The sequence below is a fragment of the Sebastes fasciatus genome, chromosome 23 (assembly GCF_043250625.1).
Source record: "Sebastes fasciatus isolate fSebFas1 chromosome 23, fSebFas1.pri, whole genome shotgun sequence".
NCBI classification, from domain to species: Eukaryota; Metazoa; Chordata; class Actinopteri; order Perciformes; family Sebastidae; genus Sebastes; species Sebastes fasciatus.
The window spans coordinates 24,339,509-24,353,440 of NC_133817.1; positions in this window are offsets into that span (position 1 = coordinate 24,339,509).

Below are 13,932 nucleotides of genomic sequence, written 5' to 3' on the forward strand. Positions count from 1 at the left end.
TGACATGGAAGATCGACATGGAGGAGTAACATGAAGGATCTACATGGAGGAATGACATGCAGGATCGACATGGAGGTCTGAAAACGAGGAGGTACATTCTGGAGGGACATGGTGGGGCGACATTCTGGAGTGACATGGAGGAGCGAAATGGAAGATCGACATGGAGGAGCTACAATTTGGAGTGACATGGAAGATCGACATGGAGGATCTAAATGGAGGAGTGACATGGAGGATCGACATGGAGGAGCGATATGGAGGATCGACAAGGAGGAGCGACATTGAGGAGCAACATGGAGGACTGACATGGAGGAGCAACATGGAAGAGCGACATGGAGGAGCTACATGGAGGAGCGACATCGCGGAGCGACATGGAGGACTGACAACAAGGAGGTACATTCTGGAGGGACATGGTGGAGTGAAATTCTGGTGTGACATGGAAGAGCAAAATGGAAGATCGACATGGAGGAGTAACATGTAGGATCTACATGGAGGAATGACATGGAGGATCGACATGGAGGAGCGACATTGAGGATCGACATGGAGCAGCGACATTGAGGAGCGACATGGAGGACTGACATGAAGGATAAACAAGGAGGAGTGACATGGAGGAGAGACATGTAGGAGAGACATGGAGGATCGACATGGAGGAGCGACATGGAAGAGCGACATGGAGGAGCTACATGGAAGATCGACTTGGAGGAGTAACATGAAGGATCTACATGGAGGAATGACATGGAGGATCGACATGGAGGAGCTACATAGAAGATCGACATGGAGTAGTAACATGAAGGATCTACATGGAGGAGCGACATGGAGGAGTGAGATGGGGGAGTGACATGGACGAGCGACATCGAGGAGTGAGATGGGGGAGTCACATGGAGGAGTGAAATAGAAGACAGGGAGGAGTGACATGGAGGAGCGACATGGCGGAGTGACATGGAGGAGTGACAAGGAAGATACGGAGGAATGACACGTAGGAGCGACAAGGAGGTGTGAAATAGAGCATCGACATGGAGGAGTGACATGGAGGAGGGACATGGAGGAATGACATTCTGGAGTGAAATTCTGGAGGGACATTCTGGAGTGATATTCTGGAGGGAAATTCTGGACTGACATGGAAGAGTGACTTGGAGGATGGACAGAGAGGTTTGACATGGAGGAGGGACATGGAGGAGTATAATTCTGGAGTTAAATTTTGTAGTGACATTCTGGAAGAGTGAGACATGGAAGAGTGAAACGGAGGATCGACATGGAAGAGTGACATGGAAGATCGACATGGAGGAGTAACATGAAGGATCTACATGGAGGAATGACATGGAGGATCGACATGGAGGAGCTACATAGAAGATCGACATGGAGTAGTAACATGAAGGATCTACATGGAGGAATGACATGGAGGATCGACATGGAGGTCTGACAACGAGGAGGTACATTCTGGAGGGACATGGTGGAGCGACAATTTGGAGTGACATGGAGGTATCGACATGGAGGAATGACAAGGAAAAGTGATATGGAGGATCGACATGGAGGTATCGACATGGAGGAGTGACAAGGAGCACCGATATGGAGGAAAGATATGGAGGATTGACAAGGAGGAGCGACATTTAGGAGCAACATGGAGGACTGACATGGAGGAGCAACATGGAAGAACGACATGGAGGAACTACATTGAGGAGCAACATCGTGGAGCGACATCGCGGAGCGACATGAAGGACTGACAACAAGGTGGTACATTCTGGAGGGACATGGTGGAGCGACATTCTGGAGTGACATGGAGGAGCGAAATTCTGGAGTGACATGGAGGAGCGACATGGAAAATCGACATGGAGGAGTACCATGTAGGATCTACATGGAGGAATGACATGGAGGACGGACATTGAGGAGTGACATGGAGGACTGACATGAAGGATCAACAAGGAGGAGTGACATGGAGGAGACACATGTAGGAGAGACATGGAGGATCGACTAGGAGGAGTGACATGGAGGAGCGACATAGAAGAGCGACATGGAGGAACTACATAGAAGATCGACATGGAGGAGTAACATGAAGGATCTACATGGAGGAATGACATGGAGGATTGACATGGGGAATCGACATGGAGGAGTGACATGGAGGATCGACATGGAAGATTGACATGGAGGACGGACATGGAGGAGTGACATGGAGGAGATACATGGAGGAGTGATATGAAGGAGCAGGGACGAGAGACATAGAGGATCGACATGGAATAGTCACATGGAGGAGCAACACGGAGGAGTGACATCTAACACATTGACATTGAGGATCGACATTGAGGATCGAAATGGAGGATCGAAATGAAACAGTTACATGGAGGAGTGACATGGAAGTGTGACATGGAGGAGTGACATGGGGGAGCGACATGGCGGAGTGACATGGAGGAGCAGGAACGAGATACATAGAGGATCGACATGGAATAGTCACATGGAGGAGCAACATGGAGGAGTGACATGGAACACATGGTGTAGTGACATTGAGGATCGACATTGAGTATCGAAATGGAGGATGGACATGAAACAGTGACATGGAGGAGTCACATGCAAGTGTGACATGTCGGAGTGACATGAAGGAGCGACATGGCGGAGTGACATGGAGGAGTAACATTGAGGATCGAAATGTAGGAGTGACATGGTGGAGCGACATAGACAAGCGAAATAGAGGATCAACATGGAGGAGTGACATGGTGGAGGGACATGGAAGAGGGACATTCTGGAGTGATATTCTTGAGGGACATTCTGGAGTGACATCGAGGAGCAACATGGAGGAGGGAAATGGAGGAGTAACATTCTGGAGTTAAATTCTGGAGTGACATTCTGGAGTGACATGGAGGAGCGACATGGAGGAGCGACATGGAGGAGTGACATGGAGGAGATACATTGAGGAGCGACATCGAGCAGTGACATGTAGTATTGACATGGAGGATTTACATAGAGGAGTGACGTGGAAGAAAGGGAGGAGTGACATGGAGGAGCGACATGGAGGAGCGAAATAGAGGATCGACATGGAGGAGTGACATGGAGGAGTGACATTCTGGAGTGACATTCTGGAGGGACATTCTGGAGTGACATTCTGGAGGGGCATTCTGGAGTGACATGGAGGAGCGACATGGAGGAGGGACATGGAGGAGTAACATTCTGGAGTTAAATTATGGAGTGACATTCTGGAGTGACATGGAGGAGCGACATTCTGGAGTGAAATGGAGGAGTGAAATGGAAGATCGAGATGGAGGAGTGACATGGAGGAGAAACATAGAAGAGTTACATGGAGGAGCTACATGAGGAGCAACATCACGGAGCGACTTAGAGGACTGATATGGAGGAATGACATTCTGGAGGGACATGGAGGAGCAACATTCTGGAGTGACATGGAGGATCGACATTCTGGATTGACATGGAGGAGCGACATGGAAGATCGACATGGAGGAGTAACATTCTGGAGTTAAATTCTGGAGTGACATTCTGGAGTGACATGGAGGAGCATCATTGAGGAGCGACATGGAGGAGTGAGATGGGGGAGGGACATGGAAGACAAGGAAGAGCAACATGGATGAGTGTCATGGAGGAGTGACATGGAGGATTGACGTGGAAGACAGGGAGGAGTGACATGGAGGAGCGACATAGAGGAGCGAAATAGAGGATCAACATGGAGGAGTGACATGGAGGAGGGACATGGAGGAGTGACATTCTTGAGGGACATTCTGGAGTGACATGGAGGAGCATCATGGAGGAGGGAAATGGAGGAGTAACATTCTGGAGTTAAATTCCGGAGTGACATTCTGGAGTGACATGGAGGAGCAACATTCTGGAGTGACATGGATGAGTGAAATGGAGGAGCGACATGGAGGATTGACATGGAGGAGCGACATGGCGGAATGACTTGGAGGAGCGACATTCTGGAGTGATATGGAGGAGTGAAATGGAGGATCGAGATGGAGGAGTGATGTGGAGGAGAAACATAGAAGAGTTACATGGAGTAGCTACATGAGGAGCAACATCACGGAGCGACTTGGAGGACTGATATGGAGGAATGACATTCTGGAGGGACATGGAGGAGCTACATTCTAGAGTGACATGGGGGAGCGACATGAAAGATCGACATGGAGGAGTAACATGTAGGATTTACATGGAGGAGTGACATGGAGGTTCGACATGGAGGAGCGTCATGGAGGAGTGAGATGGGGAGGGACATGGTAGACAAGGAGGAGCAACATGGATGAGTGTCATGTAGGAGTGACTTTCTGGAGGGACATTCTGGAGTGACATAAAGGAGCAACACTCTGGAGTGACATTGAGGAGCGACATGGAAGATCGACATGGAGGAGTAACATGTAGGATCTACATGGAGGAGTGACATGGAGGATTGACATGGATGAGCGTCATTGAGGATCGACATGGAGGAGCGAAATTGAGGATCGACATGGAGTAGTGAGATGGTGGAGGGACATGGAAGACAAAGAGGAGCGAAATGGATGAGGGACATTGAGGAGTGACATTCTGGTGGACTTTCTGGAGTGACATGAGGAGCAACATCACGGAGCGACTTAGAGGACTGATATGGAGGAATGACATTCTGGAGGGACATGGAGGACCGACATTCTGGAGTGACATGGAGGAGCGACATTCTGGATTGACATGGAGGAGCGACATGGAAGATCGACATGGAGGAGTAACATGTAGGATCTACATGGAGGAGTGACATGGAGGTTCGACATGGAGGAGCATCATTGAGGAGCGACATGGAGGAGTGAGATGGGGGAGGGACATGGAAGACAAGGAAGAGCAACATGGATGAGTGTCATGGAGGAGTGACATGGAGGATTGACGTGGAAGACAGGGAGGAGTGACATGGCGGAGCGACATAGAGGAGCGAAATAGAGGATCAACATGGAGGAGTGACATGGAGGAGGGACATGGAGGAGTGACATTCTTGAGTGACATTCTTGAGGGACATTCTGGAGTGACATGGAGGAGCATCATGGAGGAGGGAAATGGAGGAGTAACATTCTGGAGTTAAATTCCGGAGTGACATTCTGTAGTGACATGAGGGAGCAACATTCTGGAGTAACATGGAGGAGTGAAATGGAGGAGCGACATGGAGGATTGACATTCTGGAGTGACATTCTGGAGGGACATTCTGGAGTGACATGGAGGAGCGACATGGAGGAGGGACATGGAGGAGTAACATTCTGGAGTTAAATTCTGGAGTGACATTCTGGAGTGACATGGAGGAGCGACATTCTGGAGTGACATGGAGAAGTGAAATGGAGGATCGAGATGGAGGAGTGACATGGAGGAGAAACATAAAAGAGTTACATGGTGGAGCTACATGAGGAGCAACATCACGGAGCGACTTGGAGGACTGATATGGAGGAATAACATTCTGGAGGGACATGGAGGAGCGAAATTCTGGAGTGATATGGAGGAGCGACATGGAAGATCGACATGGAGGAGTAACATGTAGGATTTACATGGAGGAGTGACATGGATTATCGACATGGAGGAGTGACGTGAAGGAGGGACATGGAGGAGCTAAATTCTGGGTTGACATTCTGGAGTGACATTCTGGAGTGACATGTAGGAGTGACATTCTTGAGTGACATGGAGGAGTGACATAGAGGAGCAAGGATGAGCGACATGGTGGGTCGACATGGAGGAGTGACATGGAGGAGCAAGGATGAGCGACATGGAGGATCGACATGGAGTAGAGACATGGAGGAGCGGCATGAAGCAGTGACATGGAGGAGTGAAATGAAGGAGCGACATGCAGGATCGACATGGAGGAGTTACATGCAGGATCGACATGGAGGAGTGACATGGAGTTTCAACATGTAGGAGCGACATGGAGGAGCGAAATGGAGGAGGGACATGGCGGATCAACATGGAGGAGTGACATGGAGGAGCGGCATGCAGGATCGACATGGAGGAGTGACTTGCAGGATCGACATGGAGGAGTGACATGGAGGATCAACATGGAGGAGCGACATGGAGGATTGATATGGAGGAGCGACATGGAGGAGCAACATGGAGGAGTGACATGGAGGAGCGACTTGGATGATTGACATGGAGGAGCAAGGTTAAGCGACATGGAGGATCGACATGGATAAGTGACAGGAAGTAGGGACATGGAGGAGCGACATTCTGGGTTGACATTCTGGAGTGACATGGAGGAGCAAGGATGAGCAAGGATGAGCGACATGATGGATCGACATGGATAAGTGACAGGAAGTAGGGACATGGAGGAGCGACATTCTGGTGTGACATAGAGGAGCGACATGGAGGAGTGACATTGAGCAGTGACATGGAGGCGTGACATGGAGAAGTGACATGGAGGAGTGACATGGAATAGTGACATGGAGGAGTGTTATGGAAGACATGGAGTAGTGACATGGAGGAGTTACATTGAAGGTCACAGGAAGGAGGGACATGGAGGAGCGACATTCTGGAGTGACATGGAGGAGTGACATGGAGGAGCAAGGATGAGCGACATGGTGGATCGACATGGAGGAGTGACATGGAGTAGCAACGAGGAGTGACATGGAGGATCGACATGGAGAAGCGACATGGAGGAAGGACATCTAGGATCTACATGGAGCAGCAACATGGAGGATAAACATGGAGGAGTGACATTGTTGATCGACATGGAGGACTGAAATGGAAAAGCTACATGGAGAAGCGACATAGAGGATCGACATGGAGAATCGACATGGAGGAGTGACATTGAGGAGTGATATTAAGGAGTGACATGGAGAAGTGACATGGAGGAGGGACATTCTGGATTGACATGGAGTAGCGATATCGAGGAGTGACATGGAGCAGCAAGGCTGAGCGACATGGTGGATCGACATGGAGGAGTGACATAGAGTAGCAACTTGGAAGAGTGACATGGAGGATCGACATGGAGAAGCGACATGGAGAGACATCTAGGATCTACATGGAGGAGCAACATGAAGGAGTGACATGGAGGAGAGACATTGAGGAAAGACATGGATAAGTGACATGGAGGATCGACATGGAGCAGTGATATGAAGGAGTGACATGGAGGATAGACATGGAGGAGAGACATCTAGGATCTATATGGAAGAGCAACATGGAGGAGTGACATGGAGGAGAGACATTGAGGAAAGACATGGAGGAGTGACATTGAGGAGTAACATTAAGGAGTGACATGGAGAAGTGACATGGAGGAGGGACATGGAGGAGCAATATGGAAGAGTAACATGGAGGAGTAAGGATGAGCGACAAGGACGATCGACATGGAGGAGTGACATGGAGGAGTGACATTGAGGACTGACATGGAGAAGTGACATGGAGGATCGACATGGAACAGTGATATGAAGGATTGACATGGAGGAGTGACATGGTGGAGCGACATGGAGGATAGACATGGAGGAGTGACATGGAGGAGTGAGGATGAGTGACAAGGACGATCGACAGGGAGGAGTGACATGGAGGAGTGACATTGAGGACTGATATGGAGAAGTGACATGGAGGATCGACATGGAGCAGTGATATGAAGGAGTGACATGGAGGAGTGACATGGAGGAGCGACATGGAGGATAGACATGGAGGAGCAACATGGAGGAGTGAGGATGAGTGACAAGGACGATCGACATGGAGGAGTGACATGGAGGAGTGACATTCAGGACTGACATGAGAAGTTACATGGAGGAGTGACATGGTGGAGTGACATGGAGGAGTGTCATGGAAGACATGAAGCAGTGACGTGGAGGAGTTACATTGAGGTGTCACAGGAAGGAGGGATATGGAGGAGTGACATTCTGGGTTGACATTCTGGAGTGACATTCTGGAGTGACATGGAGGAGCGACATTCTGGTGTGACATAGAGGAGCGACATGGTGGAGTGACATTGAGCAGTGACATGGAGGCGTGACATGGAGAAGTGACATGGAGGAGTGACATGGATTAGTGACATGGTGGAGTGTTATGGAAGACATGGAGTAGTGACATGGAGGAGTTACATTGAAGAGTCACAGGAAGGAGGGACATGGAGGAGCGACATTCTGGAGTGACATGGAGGAGTGACATGGAGGAGCAAGGATGAGCGACATGGTGGATAGACATGGAGGAGTGACATGGAGTAGCAACGAGGAGTGACATGGAGGATCGACATGGAGGATCGACATGGAGAAGCGACATGGAGGAGCGACATCTAGGATCTACATGGAGCAGCAACATGGAGGATTGACATGGAGGAGTGACATTGTTGATCGACATGGAGGACTGAAATGGAAAAGCTACATGGAGAAGCGACATAGAGGATCGACATGGAGAATTGACATGGAGGAGTGACATTGAGGAGTGATATTAAGGAGTGACATGGAGAAGTGACATGGAGGAGGGACATTCTGGATTGACATGGAATAGCGATATCGAGGAGTGACATGGAGCAGCAAGGCTGAGCGACTTGGTGGATCGACATGGAGGAGTGACATAGAGTAGCAACTTGGAAGAGTGACATGGAGGATCGACATGGAGAAGCGACATGGAGAGACATCTAGGATCTACATGGAGGAGCAACATGAAGGAGTGACATGGAGGAGAGACATTGAGGAAAGACATGGATAAGTGACATAGAGGATCGACATGGAGCAGTGATATGAAGGAGTGACATGGAGGATAGACATGGAGGAGAGACATCTAGGATCTATATGGAGGAGCAACATGGAGGAGTGACATGGAGGAGAGACATTGAGGAAAGACATGGATAATTGACATGGAGGATCGACATGGAGCAGTGATATGAAGGAGTGACATGGAGGATAGACATGGAGGAGAGACATCTAGGATCTACATGGAGGAGCAACATGGAGGAGTGACATGGAGGAGAAACATTGTTGATCGACATGGAGGACTGAAATGGAAAAGCTACATGGAGAAGGGACATAGAGGAGCGACATTGAGAATCGACATGGAGGAGTGACATTGAGGAGTGACATTAAGGAGTGACATGGAGAAGTGACATGGAGGAGGGACATGGAGGAGGGATATTCTGGATTTACATGGAGTAGCGACATCGAGGAGTGACATGCAGGAGCAAGGATGAGAGACATGGAGGAGCGACATGTAGGTTCTACATGGAGGATCGAAATGGAGCATTGACATGGAGGAGTGACATGTAGGATCGACATGCAGGGGTGACATGGAGGAGTGACATGGAGGCGTGTCATGGAAGACATGGAGTAGTGACATGGAGGAGTGACATGGAAGATCGACATAGAGGAGTGACAAGGAAGACATGGAGGAGTGAAATGGATGATAGACATGGAGAAGTGACATGGAGGAGTGACATGGAAGATCGACATAGAGGAGTGACAAGGAAGACATGGAGGAGTGAAATGGATGATAGACATGGAGAAGTGACATGGATGACCGACACGGAGGAGCGACATGGAGGAGCGACATGGAGGAGTGACATGGAGGAGCGACAAGGAGGAGTGACATGGATGATCGACATGGAGGAGCGACATGGAGGATTGATATGGAGGAGTGACATGGAGGAGCGACATGGAGGAGTGACATGGAGGAGCGACAAGGAGGAGTGACATGGATGATCAACATGGAGGTGCGACATGGAGGATTGATATGGAGGAGTGACATGGAGGAGCGACATGGAGGATTGATATGGAGGAGTGACATTCTGGAGTTAAATTCTGGAGGGACATGGAGGAGAGGCATTCTGGAGTGACATGGAGGAGCAACATGGCGGAGTGACATGTAGGAGTGACATGAAGGATTGACATGGAGGACTTACATGGAGGAGTGACATGGAGGATTGACATGGAGGATCGACATGGAGGATCAACATGGAGGAGTGACATGGAGGAGTGACATTGATGAGCAAGGAAGAGTGACATAGAGGAGTGACATGGAGGAGCTTCATGGAGGAGTGAAATGGAGGAGTGACATTTAGGAGTGACATGGAGGATCGACATGGAGGAGTGACATGGAGTGGTGTGACATGGAGGATTGACATGGAGGAGTGATATGGAGTAGCGACATGGAGGAGCTATATGGATGAGCGAAATGGAGGAGTGACATGGAGGAGTGACATGAAGGAGGAGTGACATGGAGGAGTGACATAGAGGAGTGATGTGGAGGAGCGACATGGAGGAGTGACATGGAGGAGCGACAAGTAGGAGTGAAATAGAGGATCAACATGGAGGAGTGACATGGAGGAGGGACATGGAGGAGTGACATTCTTGAGTGACATTCTTGAGGGACATTCTGGAGTGACATGGAGGAGCATCATGGAGGAGGGAAATGGAGGAGTAACATTCTGGAGTTAAATTCCGGAGTGACATTCTGGAGTGACATGAGGGAGCAACATTCTGGAGTAACATGGAGGAGTGAAATGGAGGAGCGACATGGAGGATTGACATTCTGGAGTGACATTCTGGAGGGACATTCTGGAGTGACATGGAGGAGCGACATGGAGGAGGGACATGGAGGAGTAACATTCTGGAGTTAAATTCTGGAGTGACATTCTGGAGTGACATGGAGGAGCGACATTCTGGAGTGACATGGAGAAGTGAAATGGAGGATCGAGATGGAGGAGTGACATGGAGGAGAAACATAAAAGAGTTACATGGTGGAGCTACATGAGGAGCAACATCACGGAGCGACTTGGAGGACTGATATGGAGGAATAACATTCTGGAGGGACATGGAGGAGCGACATTCTGGAGTGATATGGAGGAGCGACATGGAAGATCGACATGGAGGAGTAACATGTAGGATTTACATGGAGGAGTGACATGGTTTATCGACATGGAGGAGTGACGTGAAGGAGGGACATGGAGGAGCTAAATTCTGGGTTGACATTCTGGAGTGACATTCTGGAGTGACATGTAGGAGTGACATTCTTGGGTGACATGGAGGAGTGACATAGAGGAGCAAGGATGAGCGACATGGTGGGTCGACATGGAGGAGTGACATGGAGGAGCAAGGATGAGCGACATGGAGGATCGACATGGAGTAGAGACATGGAGGAGCGGCATGAAGCAGTGACATGGAGGAGTGAAATGAAGGAGCGACATGCAGGATCGACATGGAGGAGTTACATGCAGGATCGACATGGAGGAGTGACATGGAGTTTCAACATGTAGGAGCGACATGGAGGAGCGAAATGGAGGAGTGACATGGCGGATCAACATGGAGGAGTGACATGGAGGAGCGACATGCAGGATCGACATGGAGGAGTGACTTGCAGGATCGACATGGAGGAGTGACATGGAGGATCAACATGGAGGAGCGACATGGAGGATTGATATGGAGGAGCGACATGGAGGAGCAACATGGAGGAGTGACATGGAGGAGCGACTTGGATGATTGACATGGAGGAGCAAGGTTAAGCGACATGGAGGATCGACATGGATAAGTGACAGGAAGTAGGGACATGGAGGAGCGACATTCTGGGTTGACATTCTGGAGTGACATTCTGGAGTGACATGGAGGAGCAAGGATGAGCAAGGATGAGCGACATGATGGATCGACATGGATAAGTGACAGGAAGTAGGGACATGGAGGAGCGACATTCTGGTGTGACATAGAGGAGCGACATGGAGGAGTGACATTGAGCAGTGACATGGAGGCGTGACATGGAGAAGTGACATGGAGGAGTGACATGGAATAGTGACATTGAAGGTCACAGGAAGGAGGGACATGGAGGAGCGACATTCTGGAGTGACATGGAGGAGTGACATGGAGGAGCAAGGATGAGCGACATGGTGGATCGACATGGAGGAGTGACATTGAGGAGTGATATTAAGGAGTGACATGGAGAAGTGACATGGAGGAGGGACATTCTGGATTGACATGGAGTAGCGATATCGAGGAGTGACATGGAGCAGCAAGGCTGAGCGACATGGTGGATCGACATGGAGGAGTGACATAGAGTAGCAACTTGGAAGAGTGACATGGAGGATCGACATGGAGAAGCGACATGGAGAGACATCTAGGATCTACATGGAGGAGCAACATGAAGGAGTGACATGGAGGAGAGACATTGAGGAAAGACATGGATAAGTGACATGGAGGATCGACATGGAGCAGTGATATGAAGGAGTGACATGGAGGATAGACATGGAGGAGAGACATCTAGGATCTATATGGAAGAGCAACATGGAGGAGTGACATGGAGGAGAGACATTGAGGAAAGACATGGATAATTGACATGGAGGATCGACATGGAGCAGTGATATGAAGGAGTGACATGGAGGATAGACATGGAGGAGAGACATCTAGGATCTACATGGAGGAGCAACATGGAGGAGTGACATGGAGGAGAAACATTGTTGATCGACATGGAGGACTGAAATGGAAAAGCTACATGGAGAAGGGACATAGAGGAGCGACATTGAGAATCGACATGGAGGAGTGACATTGAGGAGTGACATTAAGGAGTGACATGGAGAAGTGACATGGAGGAGGGACATGGAGGAGGGATATTCTGGATTTACATGGAGTAGCGACATCGAGGAGTGACATGCAGGAGCAAGGATGAGAGACATGGAGGAGCAACATGTAGGTTCTACATGGAGGATCGAAATGGAGCATTGACATGGAGGAGTGACATGTAGGATCGACATGCAGGGGTGACATGGAGGAGTGACATGGAGGCGTGTCATGGAAGACATGGAGTAGTGACATGGAGGAGTGACATGGAAGATCGACATAGAGGAGTGACAAGGAAGACATGGAGGAGTGAAATGGATGATAGACATGGAGAAGTGACATGGATGACCGACACGGAGGAGCGACATGGAGGAGCGACATGGAGGAGTGACATGGAGGAGCGACAAGGAGGAGTGACATGGATGATCGACATGGAGGATTGACATGGAGGATTGATATGGAGGAGTGACATGGAGGAGCGACATGGAGGAGTGACATGGAGGAGCGACAAGGAGGAGTGACATGGATGATCAACATGGAGGTGCGACATGGAGGATTGATATGGAGGAGTGACATGGAGGAGCGACATGGAGGATTGATATGGAGGAGTGACATTCTGGAGTTAAATTCTGGAGGGACATGGAGGAGAGGCATTCTGGAGTGACATGGAGGAGCAACATGGCGGAGTGACATGTAGGAGTGACATGAAGGATTGACATGGAGGACTTACATGGAGGAGTGACATGGAGGATTGACATGGAGGATCGACATGGAGGATCAACATGGAGGAGTGACATGGAGGAGTGACATTGATGAGCAAGGAAGAGTGACATAGAGGAGTGACATGGAGGAGCTTCATGGAGGAGTGAAATGGAGGAGTGACATTTAGGAGTGACATGGAGGATCGACATGGAGGAGTGACATGGAGTGGTGTGACATGGAGGATTGACATGGAGGAGTGATATGGAGTAGCGACATGGAGGAGCTATATGGATGAGCGAAATGGAGGAGTGACATGGAGGAGTGACATGAAGGAGGAGTGACATGGAGGAGTGACATAGAGGAGTGATGTGGAGGAGCGACATGGAGGAGTGACATGGAGGAGCGACAAGTAGGAGTGAAATAGAGGATCAACATGGAGGAGTGACATGGAGGAGGGACATGGAGGAGTGACATTCTTGAGTGACATTCTTGAGGGACATTCTGGAGTGACATGGAGGAGCATCATGGAGGAGGGAAATGGAGGAGTAACATTCTGGAGTTAAATTCCGGAGTGACATTCTGGAGTGACATGAGGGAGCAACATTCTGGAGTAACATGGAGGAGTGAAATGGAGGAGCGACATGGAGGATTGACATTCTGGAGTGACATTCTGGAGGGACATTCTGGAGTGACATGGAGGAGCGACATGGAGGAGGGACATGGAGGAGTAACATTCTGGAGTTAAATTCTGGAGTGACATTCTGGAGTGACATGGAGGAGCGACATTCTGGAGTGACAT